Genomic DNA, 24342 nt, shown 5'->3' on the forward strand with positions numbered 1-24342 from the left:
ATGGTAACTCTGCCGAAGCTGCTATATATATTCAATAACGTTCCAATAACACCACCAATGGCGGTGTTTTGCAGAATTTCCACCATGGTATTGAACTTAATATGGGCAGGGAAGCATGCGCGAATACAACTAAGAGCCATGACGTTGTCCTATTCGCAGGGAGGGTTCAAAGTGCCTGACTTTCTATTGTACTATTTGTGTGCGCAAGCACAATACGCACATTTCTGGCATCACGAAATCCCATATCTTACACACGTTGCCATAGAGGAAAGTGACCCTTCCCCTATTCCGCTAAAGGCTATCATTACACACCGCAGACCCCCCCTACATAACCGGGACATTAACACTATAGATACCACTAACAGAGCATGGCGTATGATGGGAAGGAAGGCACATAAACTGCCACTGTATGCACCAGCGCTGCCACTACAACATCACCCGTGAGAGAGCGCAATTTGAATGCAAAGTATATCGTAGCCATATCTAGACGTATATGTTATAAACGTAGGAATGAAACGCACATTGTAATGTTAAGTTGGCGATTATAGCATAAAAGCCAACGAATGTGATAAACATGGTATGGGAAATGTAAATGTATTTACATGTTAAAATGCATTAGATTTAGAAGGCCCGTATACAAGATGGGTAATGTAGAAATGCTTAGGAAATATCGAACGTGCACAGTAGAATTCGTGTACGTGTGTAACTTTAAACATGTGTAACTTTAAAGTGAGAGACGTGGAGAAATAACGTGGATAAATGTATAAGAGAACTTACATGACGATGTAACCAAGGAAAATGCATAAGTTATACTCTACGCAGTCGTATTCTATGTATTACTTATATTTGATGTAGAATGTATTTAAGTATAACGAAGGCTTTGCTAAAATACGGATATATAAATGTATGCCAAAGGTTATACTGTGTAGAGGGTTTCTGTAGGAATGCTGGAAGAGTATAGGTCATTTGTGTTTGTAACCTAACTGGTCAAGAGTTCGCAGGAGCATAGTCAAGTGAATGTAATTTAGAGGACTTGTAAAAGTCGTAAATAGCTTGATGTGGACGTGAGAGCCGAGAAGTCTAGCACTCGTTAGATTTAAGGTGACAATGCCGGACGGAGCTTATTGCTCGAACGTGAGGAGAGACACTTTTTGAGGTGGACTATGTTTTGATAAGACCATTCACAGGACCTAGCAGGGTCAAGCTAAGAGACATAGAGTTAAAGCCTTGTCTAAATTCGTATGATACTCGATCTGAAAGAATCAATAAAAGTCGACGATGAGATGATGAAGATGACATCTAAGAAAAAGGTCAACTTAACGAACGACGCAAGGAGTGGACCAATGGAAGAAGCAGGAAGTTGACATCATCGGGGGAAGTCCGTGGTGGGCGTCAAGGGGCGTTCCACCCACACGGTGATTGTGTATTTTAGGGACAGCACCCCGGGGAGGAGAGAGCAATCAGAGAAGAGCAATGAGCAGAACCATTAGCAATGAGCAATTGGGAGATTAGGAACAGCGAGACGAATTGCTCAGAGCAAGGGCGAAGGGTAGATGCCTTGAGCAGATGCGCTGAGAGATCAGAGCGCAAGGGAGCAGTAGGCCGAGGACCCTTAGAGAGCGGATGGGTAGGCAGATAGGGTACTGCTTCCGAAACTTAAGATTTCCTTTAGAGGCTAAAGAGAGTTTGAACTTCTTTGGAAGTCAAACTGCTGACACCTTTTTAGGGAAGAAACTTGCGAAGTAGGATTGTCACGTAGCATAGAGTAGGGACAGATTAACTTGATGATTTTTATCTTACTGCAGATGACGCAGAAGGAACCACTTCACATCGAAGCTTAAGATTCTGATATTGTAACTGATTTTGTATTTTGTATTCTTTGAGATTTTATCCTGAGTGGATTGTAACGCATTCAAAATAACTTTATATAAAACTCTTAAAACTTTATCAGTTGTAAGTGGTTCTTCAGAGTGGCGTCAGTTAATGGGGTTTATCTAACCAATGCGGGGGTGGTCCTTTCCTCAATGACAGATACGAGCGGTCCAAAACAGATGAATGGGATTCTTTATTAAATTTATCATAATCATAAATTGATATCAAAATCTCATTCCCCGCAGTTGGTAGCAGAGGATGGTTATCTTCTTGAGGAAGACGACCTAGGCCAGGTTAGTTTACCCCAAGGTCCCTAGTCATCGTCGACCAGAAGAAGAATTGCAGCCGAAGACGGTGCAGACGGTGCGTCGAGAGAAAAGCAGCAGAGTCGGTCGAGAGTGAGTATAAGGGTCATGCGTTGTAAGATTGCGGTGTTTTATGTTGTTCCTGTGTTGTAATGTCAAGCGGAGTTGAATGCCTGTAGTGTGATTGGGGGAAGGTTGTGAGCGCGCGCAACCGGATGAAATCTTATGTCCAGAGGACTTAAGTGGTTCGGGTGTATCGAACACCCAGAGTAATTTGACTACCAATTGAAAGGGGGTCATGAGGTACCATTGATTTCCCGACAGACCGATGATAGGGGGAGCGTATGTGTGAGTGAATGAGTAGCGGACGCTGGTCGTACGTTTACTGTGTGTAAGTAACCTATCAGTTGAGGCAAGTGTTCGACCGTAAGAGGAAAGACGCTGTGCCAGTTGAGGTAGCAATTACAGTTAGACTGTGGCCGTACAGTCAGAGAAAAGTGATCGCTTGGACGGAAGTAGTCATTTTTCAATGTATGAATGAAAACGCATATGAGATCGTGAGACGAGTCGAGAAACGAGAGAAGCTGCTGAAGAAGAGACAAGTGACGTCAGCGTAGAGCCGCGCTGAGATTGGTCGGTGGATGTAGAACCGTGCTGGGATAGGCTGATTAGCGAGAGTCGTCAAGGATCAAAATGAAGTGTTTCAAAGGTTTAGGAAAAATCTTTAAAAAGAAAAGGAGAAATTTATATGCCGGAGAAGAAGCTCCACCAGAAGGCACACCAGCATATCATATGGCAGTAAATGTAGGCTTACACTCGATATTATGGATTTCCGAGTGGCACAGGCTAACTGAAGGGCAAAAAGAACTGGCGTTTCCAAGATTTGGAACGTTTAAATTAGAAGTGTTGAACCAACTGAAGGCGACGATGCTTTCAATGAGACCTTTACCGAGGCCAACACAATTTGAAGCTCTTGGTGTGTGGTTTAGAACAGCACACGAAAGGGGCGTAAAGAGGCGACAAGAAAGAGTGAGAAGATCGGTAAAAGCAGTGCAGGATGCTAAATGGGACGATGAAGCTAAGAAATGGAGGGTACAAAAGATAGAAGCGGACAAACTGTTCACCATGATAGAGGCTACGGGAGAAAGGAAACCTCTAGAACAGGAAGATGAGGAAAGCGAGTCGGAGGAGGATCTAATAGAAAGGTTGTTAACAGACAGACCACCTCCATACAGCGGTGAACTTGCGAGTCCCATATTACCGCAAACAGACGGAGCTAGGTGGGGGGAGTATAAGTCGATCCCGGTAACAGAGTGGGACGCTAACAAGACTGAGGAAATACCCCAAACCAGTTCTGAACTGAGAGTAGTGGGAAGATTTGTGGTCCAGAAGGTGCCGGAGACGCAATGCGCTAGGTCATACCAAATGCCGGACGCTTTGCAGGTCCCGGTCACCATAGGCCCTATTGTGTCAATCTATAACCCAGAAGGGGTCCAACAGGAGGAACAGGCACGATGGCACAATGAAAGAGCAGAAGAGGAGAATAGGAATGCCACAATGAATCCCCACAGGCAAATACGAGCACCAATAAGTCGGAGTACCCCATTAGATTCCGCAACGGGTCCCAGGGTAGAACAGGGAGGTCGAAGAGGACCAATGGATTTGAGGGGTCCTAAACCGAAAACCCATAAGGAATTAAGGGAATACCTGAGAGAATGGGACGCTGCCGAAGAAGCTCGGAATAGAAGTTTAGAAACGGGATCCGAATGGAGAGAGCAGGATAACAGGATTCTCTCTCATTGTGGAGCTGGCGAAAGCAGCCCCGAGTGGGAGAGAGGAAGCCAAGAGAGCAGAAGAGATACTTATCCCACTGATAACAGCAATAGGCTAATGTGCGAAGACAGAAGTGCAGGGTGTGGCGAAGTGCCTCGCGTCACCTTCAGTGAAGGGGAACGTAGGACACAGGAGTACCAGAATACCTTTAGGTGCACACACCATGCCCCAGGTGAGAATGTGAGACATTGGAGTCACGGAAACATGGAGAGTCGCGAAGCGTCTCGACATGCATCCGGGGATAGTGGAAGGAGTCATGAGAATTTAGGGAGTCGCGAAACGTCTCGCCATGCATCCGGTGATCACGAAAGAGATCACGGGAACACGGAAGACCGGCGAGGGCCTTTCATTTTATTAAGCGACACCAGACAACAAGCAAGTTATAATGGGTTAGAGCAGAACGGTGGATCCTATCTCACATCTGGAGAAACCGAGCCTAAAAATCGGAACGTAGGGTTGGGGGACGGAGCATTATTCCACCATACCCCACGTGGAGATGGAAAGGCTTGGGATCTAGAAGGGTGGGAACGAAGAGATGGAAGGAAGACTCCTCATAACTCACCTGTGCTCAGGCGTAGGGCGCATAGTGGAGGTGAGAGGGATATGAGAGAAGAACATAGAACTGAAATGCTGAAAGCTGAAATAAAAGCAAAACGGCTTGACGTGATGAGTTTGAAGGCAGATCTGGATGAATTGATTGATGGTACAGTGTCATTAGAGAGATTAGCCTCATATACACCAGATGAGATACTGTTCCTATCCAAAGATATTACTCGGAGGGCGAGGTCAGCTCATGAGAACTTATCTAATTTAGCAAACAGGTACATGGTAGACCTGTCGCGAACTAAGGCTTTACAGAGTAACCATAGGCTAACTTGCACGGATCAGGATTTGGATGATCGCAGAACAATCGCGCTGAAAGTACACATAAGGGAATTGATCGTAAGTATCAGAATATGGAGAGATCTAGATAGATGGGAGGAAAGATGGTCCAGAAAGGGCTCTGTCAGACGGAGTGTGCTTGAGGAGTCCCAGGACGCAGGCTTGATGCGAATGGAAGCCTTCCCTTTGCGAGAAATCGCGAATGGAAGCTACGTTCATGTGCCCTGGAGTAGGGGGGATTTGGCGGCATTCACCAATTCCTTCCCAAAGCTTAGGGATAATCCCGTCGAGTGGTACAAGCAGGTAGAAAGATTCGTGAAGATCTCGAAGGTACTGTGGATCGATTTGAACACACTGTTCGATATCGTAGTACCCGGAGACTTGTGGACGGCATGCAAGCTCAGTGTTGAATGGCCTACTTGCGAGCCACCGAGAAATATCCGGACGAATGGTCCATCAGTCAGAGTCATGGAAAAATACGAGAGAGTAATAACATGGCTTAAAGAGAAAGTGCCGGTGCAAGACATAGACTGGGTAAAGATAGATCGAACTACCCAAGAGCCGAAAGAGACAGTTCATGAGTTTTACGAGCGATTGCTGAAAGCATTCAAGCAATACAGCGGGTTAGATGTGATGGATCCCAAGGACATAGGACAGTTTGTTTCGAAGTTTGTCCTCGGATTAAGACCAGAAATATGCCTAATGATCCAGCAGCATCTGATCTGCTGGCAGAACAAGCCTTTAGATGAAATTCTGAGGTATGCAAGATACTGTAGTGACGAAATAGATTCTAAGGCAAAGAAGCTTAAAGAAAAGTTAATGCTAGTGCAAATGCAAGCTGCTGGAAAGGATAAACCGCGGCAGCAGGGAACAGGAACGCAGGCAAAGAAACAGAATAATCAGAGTAGAGACGAGGAAGACAGACCGAGACCGAGAATGGATATCGCGACACTGAAAAAGACGACGAGATGCCATCAGTGTAATGAGGTGGGACACTGGCGACGCGAGTGTCCTTACAATGTTGAGTCAGGGGAATTAGAGCAGGAGGAGGAAGAGGTTCAGAACAACGTGGTTAAGGGAGCCACAGTCCCGAAGGGCAGGTTTGTCAAAGGGGGGACTCAGACTCCTCGAGCCCCGTTTCCTCAACCACCTCGCATCTCAAACGGAGGGAAAACCTACAGACAGATGCCATTGTTTGTAGGAGGAGAGGAATGCTACTACGTTGATCCTCTTACAGGGCAGCGGGCGAATAGGGAGGAAGATTGTACTCTAGGAGCCGCTTTGGAAGTAGATCAGAGAGGACCATACGTAGAGGCGGAAATAGCGGGATGTCCTACAACCTTTTTGGTGGATACAGGGGCCACTCGATCCACGTTAAGATCTGCAGTAGTCCCGGGTCTGCCAATATCAGGAGAAACGGTTCAGGTGGTAGGAGTCGCGAACAAAAGGATGACAAATCCCTTGACCGAACCAGTGTCAGTAAGGATAGGGAATTACAGTGACGAACATCAGTTTGTGATCTGCGATTCTAGTCCTGTGTGCTTATTAGGGAGAGATTTGCTGTGCAAACTGAATTGCACGATACATTGCACACCTGAGGGAGTAGAAGTGCAGACCAATGATGAGGACGCTGATTTTAAAGTTGTAAACTCAAAGGAATGTGTGGAACTTTATCCTACCTTAACAGTGGAGGAGCTTCCACAAGACTTGAGAGAGAAGGTCTCAGCTGAGGTATGGGATTTTACTGGGGAAGAAATAGGATTGATCAAAGGAGTAGAACCGGTAAAAATCTTGGTAAGACCCCATGCTGAGTATTCAAGAACACCACAGTATAAGCTAACGCCAGAGACGATTGCAGGAATAAAACCTGTGATCGACTCCATGATTAAGCAGGGAATACTGAAGGAGATCGTGGGTAGTCCATGTAACTCCCCGATCATGGGTTTGCAGAAACCTAGTGGAAAATACAGAATAGTGCAGGATCTTCGAAAGATTAATAACATTGTTGTCTCATGTTGTCCAGTGGTACTGAATCCATCAGTCATATTGTTTCAGATACCGTTCCAAGCTGAATGGTTTACCGTGATAGATTTGTGCCAGGCTTTCTTTTCGATACCGTTAGACGAAGAGAGCCAGTATCTTTTCGCTTTCAAGCTGGAAGATCGCGTTTTAACATGGTGTCGTATCCCTCAGGGGTACACGGAAAGCCCGTCGATCTTTAACCAGTTATTAAAGAAAAATCTTGAGAGTCTAGTGCTGCCCAAGAAGTCAGTTCTGGTCCAGTACATAGACGACCTCCTGGTTGCGTCAGAAACTGAGGAAGCTTGCAGAGAAGACACCATCACCTTGTTAAATCACTTGGCCGAGAACGGACACAAGGTGTCTCCAAGTAAATTGCAATATTGTAAGACTGAAGTGCAATACTTGGGCCACAGGATTGAAAAGGGAAAGCGGAAAGTGTCTCCAGACAGAATAGAGGCGATTATGAAAATGAACGCGCCTACGACACAAAGGGAAGTCAGGATGTTTCTAGGCATGGTCGGTTACTGTCGACAGTGGATAGCCAACTTCTCACTGAAGGCAAAACCGTTATTACAACTGACGCACAAAGGAGTAAGTGATCCGGTACCATGGGACAAAGATTGTTTGATGGCGTTTTTGCAGCTGAGGGAAGACTTGTGTCGTGCCCCGTCTTTAGGAATGCCAGATTACACTAAACCTTTTTTGCTTTACTGCTGCGAGAGAGAGGGATGCGCTTTAGCGGTATTAGCACAGGTCCATGGAGATGCGCGCAGGCCAGTAGCGTATTTTTCGGCTACATTAGATCCAGTAGCCGCAGCGTTGCCCGGATGTCTCAAATCCGTAGCTGCAACGGGTGTCAGCATTGAACGATCTGAAAGCGTAGTTATGGGTCATCAGTTAGAAGTGTATGTACCACATTCTGTAGAACTGTTAATGACCAGGACTAAGACTCAGCATCTGACGAATAGCAGGCTCACACGCTACGAGCAGGTCATACTGGCTGCCGAGAATGTGACCCTAAAGAGATGCTCTGTCTTGAATCCTGCAACCTTGATGCCACTTCCGAATGAAGTGGACGATGAAAACTGTACAGAACATGACTGCCTCGATGTGACTGAACTATGTACCAAACCGAGACCTGATATCGTAGATGAGCCATTGACAGACCCAGACGAAATTTTCTTCGTTGATGGTTCATGCGTAAGAAACGATGTCGGTCAGCTGAGAGCAGCTTATGCAGTATGCACGATTACCAGAGTTATAGAAGCCGCTTGCCTGGAAGGAGTACACTCCGCACAGGTAGCTGAAATCGTGGCTTTGACTCGTGCTTGTCTAGCAGGCGACAGACTTCGAGTCACTATATACACCGATAGCCAGTATGGTTTCGGCGTAGTTCATGATTACGGGCAGTTATGGTCTCAAAGAGGTTACATGACCTCCTCGGGTTCTCCTATTAGGAATGGAGAATTCGTGAAACTACTGTTAGAGGCTTTGCAAAAACCTATGGCCATAGCTGTGGTCAAATGTGTAGCACATACAAAAAATACGGACTTTGTATCACTAGGAAACAAATACGCAGATGAAGTAGCGCGTTACTGCGCAGAGCAGGGATATTCTCACACTGATGCCAAAGTGGGGGGAGTCCAGGAGAGAACTGAATTGACCATGTTGTTAGACACGGTGGATACGTGGGATGAATTGAGAGCTGTACAGGAAAATGCACCAAATGATGAGAAAAAGAGCTGGGAAACAGCAGGGTGTGAAAAAAGTGAGATGAATTTCTGGGTTTCTGCCGACGGGAGGGCAGTATTACCAAATGAGCTTGTTAGTCCAATGGCAAGGAAATTGCATGGATCAGCACACATAGGGAGAGATGCTATGGTGAGAGTATTCAGACAAACGTGGTTCAATCCTAAGTTTAGAGTAGCGGCAGAAGCAGTGTGTCAACGATGTGCGATCTGTCAGCAACTAAATGTGGGAAAGAGAACACCAGTTACCTTGAGTCACATAGGAAGGTCTGGGGGGCCTTTCAATAGGATGCAGATTGACTTCATAGAAATGCCTCCATGCAACAGACTCAGATATGTGTTAGTGATTGTCTGCATATTTTCTAGATGGGTTGAGGCTTACCCTACACGTAGGTGCGACACACTTACAGTAGCAAAATTGTTACTTAGAGAGTTGATACCGAGATTTGGGGTGCCATCCTCTTTGGAATCGGACAGAGGAACTCATTTCAATAGCGAAGTGGTGAAGATGCTGTGTTCAGCTTTGAATATCGATCAGAAGTTACACTGCAGCTATCGACCAGAAGCTTCAGGGATCGTAGAGCAAATTAACAGTACTATCAAGTCCAGACTGGCTAAAGTTTGTTCATCGACATCCCTGAGTTGGCCAGACGCACTTCCAGTAGTTCTTATGAGCATACGTAGCACACCTGATAGAAGAACAGGCCTCTCTCCACATGAAGTGCTAATGGGGAGAGCTATGAGATTGCCATCGGTTCCGACTGCAGCGCTAGTGAACATCACAGACGATTTGATCTTGGACTACTGCAAGGGACTATCTGATGCCGTTAATTCTGTGTCCCTCCAGGTCCAGGCTGCAGAGGTTCCATCAGTACAAGACTTGTGCCATGACCTGAGTCCAGGAGACTGGGTCCTGGTGAAGAAGCATGTCAGGAAGAACTGCTTAGACGTGCGTTGGCGAGGACCGTTTCAAGTTATACTTGTAACGAATACCGCAGTGAAGTGTGGAGGTCTGCCAAACTGGATACATGCCTCACACACCCGAAGAGTGCCAACACCTCCAGAAGACACAGCTCCTCTCTCGGATGAGAATCCGGCGGGAAGCGGAGAAGCCATAGAGGGGGAAAGCCAAGCTGTGGAGGTGATCGAAGAAGCTGAAACTGTGTTGGAACAGGACGACGAAGGTCAGGACACAAGTGGGACCGAAGTCGCCTCAGGAGAAGAAAGTAATTGGGAATCCGACACAGATATCGAGCAAACTGAGAGTGACCAAGAGACAGGTCCGAGAACAAAGAGCGGAAAGACAAGGAGTGACGAAGCCAGTTGGCCGGAAAGAAGGAAAAGACCAAGTTCGGAAGGAAGGAAAGAAAGAACTCTTGCTCCTATCGCTGAAGAATCGGATCAGGAGGAAGACACGACAGACTCAGGCACTGAGAGTCCACGAAGGTCGAGAAGGGTACGTGTGCCCTGTAGGAGGTACGCCACCCCAGAGTGGACTTATCTAGCAGATGTATTGGGGACAGAAATCTGGGAGAGTGAAGAGCGTGAAAGTAATCGATCTCGATCCATTTGTGGCAGTGGAGATATGGATGTTGGCGCCTGGACTCGAGACTGAGGGGTTACTGACTTTCACACTTCCCATACCCCCACGTTTGAGTAAAATTCAAGATCTAGTGCTAAAAAGATTACAGTTTCCAACAGCTGGTCAGCAAATGACAGAAGAAGAAGAAAAAGTTATTCGCTTTGAACTGTTAATAATTGTTGTGAAAGCTGCAGGTCCGAAAATAATTGTTGATGCATAAAAGACTTTGTACGTATGTTATAAAGGAGAAGATAACCTAGCGCCGAGTGGAAAGAAGAATAAAATTAGGGATTACATTTAGAGGACGGAGAAGGGCTAGGATTGTCTGCTGCTAAGAAGAGAAAAAGACATTGTGGTGAAAAAGATACCTGTTGACAAAAAGCACTTTAAAGACTGTGAAAGCACACAAGTAACCAAAGACTGGAAAGAGAATTTTCGCTAGAGAACGAGGTACGCTGTTTTGATAACATGGAGAACGGCAACCCAAACAGAAAAGCTAGATGTATAGTAGGTACACTTATAGCAATAGTGATATCTCTCATAATCATAGTAGTAACAATATCTTACATGACAGGACATGAGAATGATAAGAGAATAGCAAATGTAAAAATTGTAACGACTTTGAAACCTGCTCTTGTGGGAAAGAAGGAGGAGAGCAAGGTTATACGTGAAAAGGCGTTACTTGCAGATGAAACTCGTAGATTACACATAGACGAGTCACAGGGAAACTTTAGGTCAAATGCATATGCTAAATTATTGTACGAATATATCGATGCCATGGAGGCCAAGGATTGCTACGTTTGTATGCAATTGCCGGCTTCTGTAGACGAAGGCATTCGATATCACCATCTCCCATTGACTTATGGGATAACATGTAGTTTACTGCTTAGTATATTTTATGGTAGAGAAGGGTTTGAGTACTACTTTTCAAATTATGATTCGGTACTGCCTGAAGTTCCGAATTATAAGCAAATGAATAAGTGGGACTACTACAAAAAGGAAGATAGACTGGCTAAATTCTTTCTTCCTTGGGATACATTAGATACATCATATGCACGTAGAAATAATCTGACTTGCAAAGTATCAGAGGTAGAGAAGAGGTTTATAGCACAAGTAGATGATCGATGCAGACGGCAGAAGATTCTAAAAATGTCAGGACAATGGAAAACAGACTGGACAGAAGAAGAGAAGGCACATAAAAAGAAAGGTAGCAATGGTCCAATAGCATTGGATAGAACGCAGAAAGGAAAGTTATGTTTAGCTCGAAGCAAGACGTATTATGAGAGCGAATTTGTAGGTGAAGTTAGTTGCGAGCACTCTTTTAAACTGGAGTACTACACGAAAGATTTTATGAAAGGAATGCAAGCTATTCCGAATGTGTATTTTGTATGTGGGAGAAGTGCCTATGTAAAACTACCTGATAATTGGTATGGTTCGTGTTACTTGGCAATTGTCTTCCCCAAAATATATCATGCAAAGGATTTAGCGATCATAGAAGGAAAGGCTTCGACGAGAACGAAAAGGGAAGTAGGAGATGCAGAAGTAGTAGGAGATGTATTTGGAGCGATGTTTCCATTGTTAGGTTTGATTCTTAACGATGTTAAGATTAGAAGGTTAGCGACAGTCGTGGATAGGTTGTCTGCCAGCACTGCAAGATCATTGATGTTAGTAGAAGGTGAGATGCAGTCGATTAGAGCTATGGTTTTACAGAACAGACTTGCTTTAGATGTGATATTAGCAAAAGAAGGCGGAGTTTGTAAAGCTTTGAAGGTTCAGGAATGTTGTACATATATTCCTGATAATTCAAAACCACTTGAGAAAGTCATACAGAATATTACACAGATTCATCAAGAAATTGAAGATTTATCAAAAGTAAATGTTTGGGAAAAAGTAGGAAATGGAGTGAGAAAGGTTGGAAGTTGGTTTGCTAATCTAGGCAAAGGTATAGTTTGGTATATTTAAAGCCTGTATTAATAGTATTAATTTGTATAATTATATTATTGGGATTAGTAAAATTGTATAAATGGTATAGGTCGAACCAGTTACAAAGATCAATGAGAGACCAAGAAAGGAGATTAGCTGTTCTACAAGATCAACAGTATAAAAGTCTGAGAACACTTGAATCGATAAAAAGAGGAACTGATGTAACTAGTTCGGTATAAGAGATGTATTCAAATTGCTTTTAGTGATGACTCCTAAAAGTCATCAAAGGGGGGAACTGAGAGAGCGCAATTTGAATGCAAAGTATATCGTAGCCATATCTAGACGTATATGTTATAAACGTAGGAATGAAACGCACATTGTAATGTTAAGTTGGCGATTATAGCATAAAAGCCAACGAATGTGATAAACATGGTATGGGAAATGTAAATGTATTTACATGTTAAAATGCATTAGATTTAGAAGGCCCGTATACAAGATGGGTAATGTAGAAATGCTTAGGAAATATCGAACGTGCACAGTAGAATTCGTGTACGTGTGTAACTTTAAACATGTGTAACTTTAAAGTGAGAGACGTGGAGAAATAACGTGGATAAATGTATAAGAGAACTTACATGACGATGTAACCAAGGAAAATGCATAAGTTATACTCTACGCAGTCGTATTCTATGTATTACTTATATTTGATGTAGAATGTATTTAAGTATAACGAAGGCTTTGCTAAAATACGGATATATAAATGTATGCCAAAGGTTATACTGTGTAGAGGGTTTCTGTAGGAATGCTGGAAGAGTATAGGTCATTTGTGTTTGTAACCTAACTGGTCAAGAGTTCGCAGGAGCATAGTCAAGTGAATGTAATTTAGAGGACTTGTAAAAGTCGTAAATAGCTTGATGTGGACGTGAGAGCCGAGAAGTCTAGCACTCGTTAGATTTAAGGTGACAATGCCGGACGGAGCTTATTGCTCGAACGTGAGGAGAGACACTTTTTGAGGTGGACTATGTTTTGATAAGACCATTCACAGGACCTAGCAGGGTCAAGCTAAGAGACATAGAGTTAAAGCCTTGTCTAAATTCGTATGATACTCGATCTGAAAGAATCAATAAAAGTCGACGATGAGATGATGAAGATGACATCTAAGAAAAAGGTCAACTTAACGAACGACGCAAGGAGTGGACCAATGGAAGAAGCAGGAAGTTGACATCATCGGGGGAAGTCCGTGGTGGGCGTCAAGGGGCGTTCCACCCACACGGTGATTGTGTATTTTAGGGACAGCACCCCGGGGAGGAGAGAGCAATCAGAGAAGAGCAATGAGCAGAACCATTAGCAATGAGCAATTGGGAGATTAGGAACAGCGAGACGAATTGCTCAGAGCAAGGGCGAAGGGTAGATGCCTTGAGCAGATGCGCTGAGAGATCAGAGCGCAAGGGAGCAGTAGGCCGAGGACCCTTAGAGAGCGGATGGGTAGGCAGATAGGGTACTGCTTCCGAAACTTAAGATTTCCTTTAGAGGCTAAAGAGAGTTTGAACTTCTTTGGAAGTCAAACTGCTGACACCTTTTTAGGGAAGAAACTTGCGAAGTAGGATTGTCACGTAGCATAGAGTAGGGACAGATTAACTTGATGATTTTTATCTTACTGCAGATGACGCAGAAGGAACCACTTCACATCGAAGCTTAAGATTCTGATATTGTAACTGATTTTGTATTTTGTATTCTTTGAGATTTTATCCTGAGTGGATTGTAACGCATTCAAAATAACTTTATATAAAACTCTTAAAACTTTATCAGTTGTAAGTGGTTCTTCAGAGTGGCGTCAGTTAATGGGGTTTATCTAACCAATGCGGGGGTGGTCCTTTCCTCAATGACAGATACGAGCGGTCCAAAACAGATGAATGGGATTCTTTATTAAATTTATCATAATCATAAATTGATATCAAAATCTCATTCCCCGCACCCGGAACTGTCGGTCACTCAGGAAAGGGTAGGAATGGGCCTTCTAGACCAAGTTAGAATAAGCACAATGGGGGATTTGTATCAAGATGGCCAGTTTAAAACATTGGATGATCTGACCTATGTAAGTAATCAATCGCTCCTTTTTAGATTCACGTACCATAGACTGCAGGGAGCGGTGAAAAAATTGTATGCTTCCTATCCGGCGGAACCCCAGCAATTATCTTGTCTGCAGCTCATACTCGCCACCCCAACAGCAAAGCACATAGTGTCTAGATTATATGTTCCATTACAAATGGAAATAGCAGGCAACACACTGTATTTGTTAGAAAAATGGAACACCAGTTTAGATACCCCACTAACAACAGAAGAGTGGACCATGGCCTGCACTATCACTGGGTTACTGACGCCAAATGGGAACCTCCGTATATTGCATTACAAATACCTACATCAAACATATCATACAAAAGCACGTCTTCATAAATATGGTTTGAGAACGATTCCAACTGTACTAGGTGCCATGCGGAAAACGCTGATTTCATACATTTAGCTTGGCACTGCCCTGCCGTGGCAGAATACTGGGTGCAAGTTATAGAAATATTGAACATCATGGTAGGTGTCCCAATGGTCTGTACAGTGCGTACATGCCTATTAGGATTGGTGCCTGCTGTCCGTGCTGCCAAACGTAAATATTGTGTGATTGCATTGCTTATGGCTAAAAGGAGAATATCGCTCAGCTGGAATAGTAGTCGAGCCCCGAGCACCAAGCAATGGTTACAGGATCTCACTTATTGCAAAGACACACTCTTGACTTATGAAGAGGAATTACCTGCAGGCTCCCTGCCAAGGGATTATTGGACCTATTTAATTGAATATTTAAAGACTGTAAAGAACTAGGGCACTGTATGTACGAAAAATACTGACAAGTTATGCTAATTTGTAGTATGCTGCAATGTGCTGATGCTGGACGATGGATACTGTTGTGCTATGGTCTGTATGTTTTATTGTGAGATTTACAAATGCCAATAAAAAAATAGAGCATTCTAATTTACCCAGAGAGCTTTTTTTCCCTTGGGCAATCCCACCCCTGAGGAAGTCAGACTCCCGTGGGAGCAAGTGCTCTTAGTGGCGGCCAGCAACATGAGAAAAATTTAGCTGACAACCATTACTGGACTCAGGGCCTTGTTCCTGTGTCCTGAACTTTACAAATAAAAAATATATAAGGGGCAAGGTAGGGATGCCCAGTCTCCCTAGGCCCTATTGGACTGACCCAGAGGGACCCCACTGTGGCCAAAATAATAATTAAAAAAAATATGTTATTCTACAAATGGGTGGCCCAGGGATGCATTGTTTATTTAAGGGGAGGTGGCATGAGCCCCCCGAGCTGCTTTCGGCCCTGCGGACACCATCCTCCAAGACCCAATTTAATAATTATAGCTCCCTCCTCAAGCAATTTTTGGCAAAGCGAACCCCATCCCCTGTGGACTAATTTCATTATTTTAGTGAAGGGGCCAGACAGACCCCTACCCAAGCTAAATTCTGTCACTGATACACCATCCATAAGGCCCAATTTCATTGTTAAGGGAAGTAGGGCATGCTGGCCCTTCCAGAACCGTATTTGGACCCAGGGACCCCGTTTCCAAAGTCCCAAAGTATTATATAAGAGGAGAGAGCTGTGTGGTCCCCTCCCTGAGCCTTAATGGCCCCAGACACCCCATCCAGTGGAGTAGCCTCACTTGCTGTGTCCAGTAAAGCCCACCCCCAGGAAACAGCAGTTTCTCTGTCCACACTGGCATGGGCAGGGAAACTTGTGTTTGCCCCAACCTGGCCGGAGCATTCTCACATTTCCCACCAAATGAGAGCAAGCACAAAGTCTGCTTCCAGAGGATGGGTGCTTTAAAAATGCTCCGGCCAGGTGGGAGCAGCCTTGAGATCTTTATCGCTGCCTGAAACAGATTAACAGATTGCTCATTCAGCTTTGGGGTGCCAGCTGGGGCCAAGGGTGTCCTGGGGATTCTCCCACATCCTCCAACCCTGGTTACCCATTTTGTGTAAAACTGTGGACTCTTCTTGGATAAATGCACAAGTGACGCTCCATTTTGTCTCTGATGCTCATTTCACAGACATTAATCCTTGATGGGAAGCGCTTACAAATATAACAAGCATTTGCAATGCAATAGGTCTCGCATTAGGAAAGTTTGAGCTATTGGTATTGTAAAGGACAACATTTTTATTCATGTTTTATTTTTGAAAATAGCGAAATTAATAGCTTTGCCATTTACAATGCCAATAGGTATAACTTTCACAAATGTGACACCTATAGCATTTGTAATGCAGTATGTGTTGCATTTGCGTGACTTACATGTATTGATATTACAAATAACAATGGCTTTTGATTTTTTTTCAATAATTAATACTTAAATAAAAGTTATTGTAATTTATAATGGCAATAGCTTAAAGTTTTGTAAATAACTTTCGTGAAGATTATGTTCAGTGTATTTTATTGTGACGAAAATCCATGAACAGAAGTGAAATATTAACATCTTTTTGTTACTTTTGTAATAAAGCTTGAAACATTGAGAGAACATATTTGAACCAGGTGTTGTTGAATGGTTGCACAGGTTGATGCTGTGGTGGTGCTGAGTGATGTTGTGGTGCCCCTGAGTGATGCTGTGGTGGTGCGGATTGATGCTGTATGCTATGCTATGTTTTGTTTTGCTATCCTATATTTTGTTTTCTTATGCTATGCTATGTTTTGCTATCCTATACTTGGATTTATTATGCTATGCTATGCTATGCTGTGTTTGGTTATGCTATGCTGTGTTTTGTTATGCTATGCTATGCTTTGCTATGCTATGTTTTGTTGTGCTATGCCATGCTTTGTTTTGCTATGCTATGTTTTGTTTTTTGTTGCTAAGCTATGTTTTGTTAAGCTATACTATGTTTTGTTGTGTTTTGCTGTTTTGTTATGCTATGTGTTGTGTTTTGTTATGCTATGTTTTGTTCTGGTATGCTATGTTTTGTTATGCTTTGCTTTGTTTGCTATCCTATGCTTTGTTTTGTTATGCTATGCCATGTTTAGTTTTGCTATCCTATGCTTTGTTTTGTTATGCTATGCCATGTTTAGTTTTGCTATCCTATGCTTTGTTTGCTTATGCTATGCTATGTTTTCTTATGCTATGTTTTGTTGTGTTTTATTATGCTATGCTTTGCTATGCTATGTTTTCTTATGCTATGTTTTGTTTTGCTATCCTATGCTTTGTTTTGTTATGCTATGCTATGTTTTGCTATCCTATGCTTTGTTTCGTTATGCTATGCTATGCTGTGTTTTGTTATGCTATGCTATGTTTTGTTATGCTATGCTGGTGAGGATGTGTGAGTGTGTGTGAGTGTGAGTGTGGGTGAGGGTGAGTGTGTGTGAGGGTGAGAGGGTGTGAGGGTGAGGGGGTGTGAGGGTGAGGGTGAGGGGGTGTGAGAGTGGGGGAGGGTGAGGGGTTATGAGAGTGTGTGAGGGTGAGGGGGTGTGAGGGTGAGGGGGTGTGAGGGTGAAGGGGTGTGAGGGTGTAAGGGTGAAGGGGTGTGAGGGTGTGAAGGTGAGAGGGGGTGAGGGTGTGTGAGGGTAAGAGGGGGTGAGGGGGTGTGGGGGTGAGGGGGGTGTGAGGGTGTGTGAGGAGGTGGGGGTGTGAGGGGTGTGAGGGTGAGGGGGTGAGGGGTGAGAGGTGTGTGAGGGTGAGAGGGTGTGTGTGAATGAGAGGGTGTGTGAGTGAGTGAGGGTATGTGAGTGAGTGAGGGTATGTGAGAGTGAGGGGGTGTGAGGGTGAGGGGGTGTGAGGGTGAGTGAGGGTGAGAGGAGGTGTGAGGGTGTGTGGAAAATTGATGATGACAGCCCTGGGATCAACTGCTGGCTGACTCAGCAGGTACACCATATCTGCACTTGCCACTCATCAGTTACATAAACAGTTCACCATGTTTTTAAATACATTCACAAAGAGGGCAATAAATCCATTTTACGTACTCAACTGGTATGCACTAAATAAATGTCCCTTACAAATCCACTATCTTATCAACTGCTGGCTGACTCAGCAGGTACACCATAGCTGCACTTGCCACTCATCAGTTACATAAGCAGTTCACCATGTTTTAAAATACATTCACAAATAGGGCAATAAATCCATTTTACGTACTCAACTGGGATGCACTAAATAAATATCCCTCACAATTCCACTATGCTTTTTTCAATGAAAGACTGCAAAAGCATGGAATCGCCACAAAGCAGCAGGTGATGAGTAAAAAAAAAGGTTTTAATAAATAAAACCTGGGCTACAAAAAAGAATAACTAAAGACCTCACACTAGTTAACTAACCACACCAAACAACTGGCCACCACTACCTGATGTCCTGCTCTTGTCCTCGACTTGAATTAATCGAGACTTTATAGATGGTACATCTGCTTTACATCGCCGGACAACACAATTGTCCTAGAGGGTGGAATATGATCTTTCAAGCATCCAGAAAGCCATATTTACAATACTTATTATGTATTTTGAATAATATAATCATGCAATACAACAGCTCAATTCAGCTGATGTTAAATAAGACTACAGCTTCCAGAAATCAGGTTTTAACTGGATGTGAACCCCGGAACGGAAGCATATGTCGTTAATGGGAAAGGAATGCACAGGTAAGTTAAAAAAAAACATTAAGTCAGGCCATATTAGATGCAATAATGCTGCACCTACACTCTTACCTGCCCTGTGATGCCGGTGATGATTGCTACTTTCCTGGGCTTTCCGTTGCCCCCTGGGGAACCGCTGACTGCAGTGCCAGAGTGCTGATTTTGGGCCATGATGGGTGGGCTGTCGGAGCTGTTAGTGGAGGGCACAGGTCAGAGCTCTGCGAAAATGCTGGCAGGTACAGGTGTGGTGCGTGCAGGAGAGAAAGCCGGCATGCAGGCTGGTGTGTAATGTACTATTTCCGCATCACGGGGGAGGGACTGGTGGAGGCCAGGTGTCCTAGTGAAGCACCAGTAGCAGGACGGGCATGGGCGGTGCCACTCCGGTCTGCAGGTGCGCCAGGGGTGGGGCAGGCAGGAGAACTGTGGAGCCGTGCACCCAGCACAGGCTCCGCTGCTCACAGATTGAAAAGAGCTGCTCCGCAGCATAGATCCTAGAACACTCATTTTAGCACCCACAACAATACCATCTGCGCCCAGGGTACTGTACACCACACCCCCTCAAAATCGGTGCGTTGGGATAGAGTAAAAGCGGCATATGGCACCGGAAGTTAACTGTGACACTGCTGCTTCTACCGCCGAGTAGTGGGGGCGGGGTCAGGGGGTGTTATCGGAGTCCGGTGACACATCAGTGCTGGAAGTCGCACATCGCTTCTGATACAAAGAAAGGCGCTCTCGCTCGTGAAAGCGTGGTGGAGCGTGGGAAGAGACGCGCGCGCTCACAGCGCGAGACGCTTCACAGTGTGTGTCTCCTAAAGCGCGCCGCGTAGCAGCCCAGCAGGAGCAGGACGACCAGGAGGAGGGTCTGGAGTTCGAAGCACTGCCCGAGGGATCCAACGTCACCACCCACATGCTGGCCGGCCCGTGAGCGGCATCATGGAGCATTGCCTCATGTACCCCGGGGACTGCGTGAAGGTGCAGCCGGTGAGTGGGGGTATGTGCGCATGTGTGGGTGTAGCTGTGTGTGTGCATGTGTGTAGGTGTGCATGTGTATATGTGTGGCTGTGTGTCTGTTAGCTGTGCGTGTGTATATGTGTGGTTGTGTGTGTGCGTTTGTGATCGGAATCGGAGCGCGTGTTCACGCGCGCAACCTGATCCCATTCCGGCATGCTTCACAAGGCGCGCGTCGTAATCTGATTCTTCCATGCTGTCTATGGTAGAAGCTCATGCGCGTGACCAAATCTTATTCTACAATGCTGCGCGTGCCAATCTCTTGTCTCCACTTTGGCTCGTTGCAAGCTGAGCCGAGGACTATAGTTGCCCTAGTTGAAGCTCCAGTTCTATAAAGGACAAAACGTCCTAAATTCTTGTGCTTGGAACAGGCAAAGCCAGTGTATGTTCCCTACAATTGCATGTCGAAAAACAATCTAAAATCTTTGACATAGCTGAATGTATCATTGATTTATTGGAGCATAGTCTCTTCTGTAGTGACCATGCAAAATAAGTGAGTTGTTTCTTGTCATCTTGTGATCTGAGAGACCATGGTTCTCGCTTTAAATTGCTGCTGGGTATGCAAATCACCTACAAACTCTGCCCGATTGGCCCCGCCCCTTCCTTATTAGCAGAATGCTCTGGTGTTCCTGTAATTTTCCAGGTTGTTTGACACCTCAAAGGGACCCAAGTGCCTTTCCCGTCAATTTTGAATACAAGTTTTTGATGCAGAATATGAGGACATCTCCAGCACTCAAAGAAGCACTTCGTTTAGAAGAAATAACCCTGTTAGGTGGAGATTCAACTCTTTGTCTGTAGTCTCATTGTCTTCTCTAAATTAGGATACATTTTGTCACTGATTTCTGTATGAATACATTTGAGGAATAATCACATTACCAAAATTTCAAGTACACAAGGTTACGGGAGAGATAACCTTGTGGTCCTTTCTGCAGACGTAGTGTAGGATATGCACAAGGCATACACCCAACAAGGTAGCACTTACTAATTAACCAGTAGAAATTAATGCATTTGGGTAGATACTTTGGGCAAAACTGTGGGCTCTACTTAGAGAGGTGAGGTTCCATTCTGGTCCTGATGCTCATTTCACAGAAACTAAATCTTGACGGGACACAATTACAAAAATATACATAGAGGTGACCCAGTTGAAAGTCCACTTATGTAAAGGTGACAAATCATCTTAAATTCTTGTGCTTGCCAAGGCAAAGTAAGTGCATTACCTCTACAATCGCACATTGAAAAATATCTGCAATACTTTGATGTGAATGCATCATTGATTTATTGGAGCACAATCTCCTCTGTAGTGAATGCCCGAGATAAGTTGTATCTTTTTTGTTGTCTCCTAGTCTGAGGGCAGAGTCCATGGTTCTCCCTTTTAATTACTGATGAGCATACAAATGTGAAAAAACAAGCTCCATCCATTTGACCCCGCCCCTCCTGCATTAATAGTATTTAACAGTGTTCCCACCATTTTCCAGGCTGAGGGACAGCCGAGCTCACCAAAGTGACTGAGCGCGCTTCCTAAGCCTGGATGGAGTTCGCATAGCCATGCTATACGGAACTCTGCTGAGCTGTAAAAAAACTCTGCTGCACTACGCGGAGTTGAGCAAGTAGGCGGAGTTGCTTGTCCCGCCCGTTTGCGTGACATTTCCGCTGTACGTCAACTCAAAATATATGTTCATGTGGAAATATCATGTAAACCGCACCACACAGTTGCGCATGGGCATGACCATTATGTTTTTTACTCTGTTTATGGTGCTGGGGCCTACTTTTTCACCTTTCATTAATCTCTGTAATCCTTGGCTTTCAAAACTTTTTTCCTATTGTTTTAATTTATTATCCAACCCTCTGTATTCCTAAGTGTGTATTTTGTGTTTGTTCTATTTTTTGTGTGTTTTTGCATTAGTTTTGGATTTTTTTTTTAGCTTTACTACTTACTTTTTACCGTCCTTCCTTTTTTCCTCCATTTCTTTTTTCTCTCTTCCCCTTAGCCTAATGGCAGAAAAGGGCGCACCAAGGCATGCAAGTAGCAGTTGCCTTCTATGCGCAAGGTGGTGCAAGGCAGGGGTACAGCCCTGTGCCCTTTTTTCCTAGGTAGAGATGACAGTGCTGTTTTTTTCTATCCAGTGCCACCTCTCCTCCACCCTAGCAGCAGCAACCTGCTGGCCTGGGGCTGGGTAAGGGATGCATAAGCACCAGCAGAGCTGGTTGGGTTGCGCCGGGAAGTGCTTTGAAGTCCGGCGCACCCATCAGCAGTTGAGGCACCGCTGGTCCTACATCCTGGACCGAGAGCAGGACACGCTAGACCTGCTAGAGGTTGAGGTCGCCGACCTAGTTGAGTAACTAAGTAATTATTAAAATATAAATTTTTATTGTTGATTGTGCTCGCATGCAGGTAAGTTAAGTTTTCTAATATTATGTGATAGTTATTCTAGAGAGGTGCTTAGCTTACTTGGCGCTACCTAACCTAGTTATTGTACTTGTTGGCGCTCACTTTGGCTGATTAATGATGATTATGTAAGAAGTTCTGTAATTAGTTATTTGTAATTTGTAAACACATGGTGTAAGCCACACGGACGGTGCAGGGATGTTTGGGAACAACAACATCAATTTTTCAATGGAAGCTTGTGCTGCAGGCCTTTTCTGCCTGCCACACATGCTTCCATTGACAAATGGAGGTTTGCAACCGCCCTATGGCCTATGGGCGATCCCATCATTTCGTAATAGTGCTGTCTTTACCACCGACCTAAGGTCAGGTGGTTCCAGAACCACAACGGAGTCTGCCCGAATTATTGTAATAATTAATATGGCTTTTAGTGAATTGGTCCATTAAAGGGGGTTGAGAGATTGTGAATGAGATTTGAGACGGAGCAAACATCATTTGTTGCAATATATTATTAGTAATTCCAAAATGCAGTTTACTAAATACGGAATAGGACTAGGTAGGTAGGATTTGAAAATTTGGAATAGGCTAGGACAGTTTGCAATGTACTATTACTAGTCGATTTGATTTAGAGAAGTTCAATGTTATTGCAATTGCAAATTGCTTGCCCAAAAATATTTGGGTAGATATTTATTTACCACTGATTTTTTTTTGTCTTTATGTCTTACATCAGCATCCAGGGGCAAGAAGAGGGCTGGGGCGGGTGAGGGTCCGGGAGCTTGAGGTGGCTCCCAGAGTTCCTCGGCCGATGGCTCTGCTGGCCCCAGTAAGTCCTCCTTGTGTTAACATTAATGTGAATGTGAATAGGCTTTTATAGAGCGCACTTACACTCCAGGGAGCATCTTGGCGCTAGACATCACTGTCCCGACAAAGAGGAAAGGGGGGGGGGAGAGCTGCTTAAGGTAGATCCTATTCATAGATCCTGGTCTATGAAAAAAATGTAGGTTAGATTAACGCTAAGCAGAGTGAGTCTTCGATTTTGAAGATCCATGTTTTGAGCGTTTTACGAAACAGTTTTTCGGAATGGATCAGGCGCATTTGTGGTGGGAGCTTGTTCCAGGCTTTGGCTCCAATTACTCCGATGGATTTTCCACCTTTTGTGGTAAGTCTGAACTTGGGGACTGCGAGTAGGTTTAGGTTAGATGATCTGAGTGACCGTGAGGGAGTGTATCTTCCAAACCTTTGGGACAGGTATGTCGGTCCCGACTGGTGGTAGGCTCTAAACGTAATGAGCAGGATTTTAAAAAGCACTCTTTTGTGGATGGGTAGCCAGTGCAGGGTTTTGAGTGCTTTTGAGGCAGATGATTTCCTGGGTAGTCTTAGCACCAGGCGGGCGGCGGCGTTTTGAACCATCTGCAACTTGTGCAGAACAGCTCTGTTTGAGCCTGCATAGATGCTGTTGCAGTAGTCTAAGCGGGATGTGATGAGGGCTACTGCCACCGTCTTTCTAGCTGTCAGGGGAAGGAGGTCGAAGAATCTTCTAAGACCTTTGATGATATTGAAACAGGACCCTGCCACTGTACCTGCCTGTTGCTTAAAGGATAAGGCTTCGTCAAACCTTATCCCTAGGTTGCGGGCCGACGTGATGGTGTTAGGGGGGATTTCGGCGTCTTGAGGCCACCAATTTGTGGGGGAAAAGAGGTTGTTTTGGCCGAAAGGGAGGATTTCAGTTTTACCTGAATTACATTTGAGATGGTTCGTTCGCATCCAGTCAAAGGTTGCCGTCAGACAGTTTCTTAAATTTTCCTCCGCTTTGGAAGAGTTGTTATCCAGTACTAGGATAAGCTGGGTGTCGTCAGCGTAAGATATCGTGCTGATGTTAAAGGATGTGATGAGTTCAATCAGGGGGGTCATATAAAGGTTGAACAAAACCGGGCTCAAGCTTGAGCCTTGTGGTACCCCTGTTTTTATGGTTTTTTCATCCGAGCAGAAGTTTCCTAGCATGGTGACTTGTCTCCTATGGTTTAGGAAGTTTTTCAGCCATTCGAGGGCGGTTCCTGCTAGCCCTGACTCTGACAGGCGGCCTATCAACACGGGGTGTGAGACCGTGTCAAAGACCGCTGACAGGTCGAGCAGGATCAGGAC

The sequence above is a fragment of the Lissotriton vulgaris genome, chromosome 3_1 (assembly GCF_964263255.1).
Source record: "Lissotriton vulgaris chromosome 3_1, aLisVul1.2, whole genome shotgun sequence".
NCBI lineage: Eukaryota > Metazoa > Chordata > Amphibia > Caudata > Salamandridae > Lissotriton > Lissotriton vulgaris.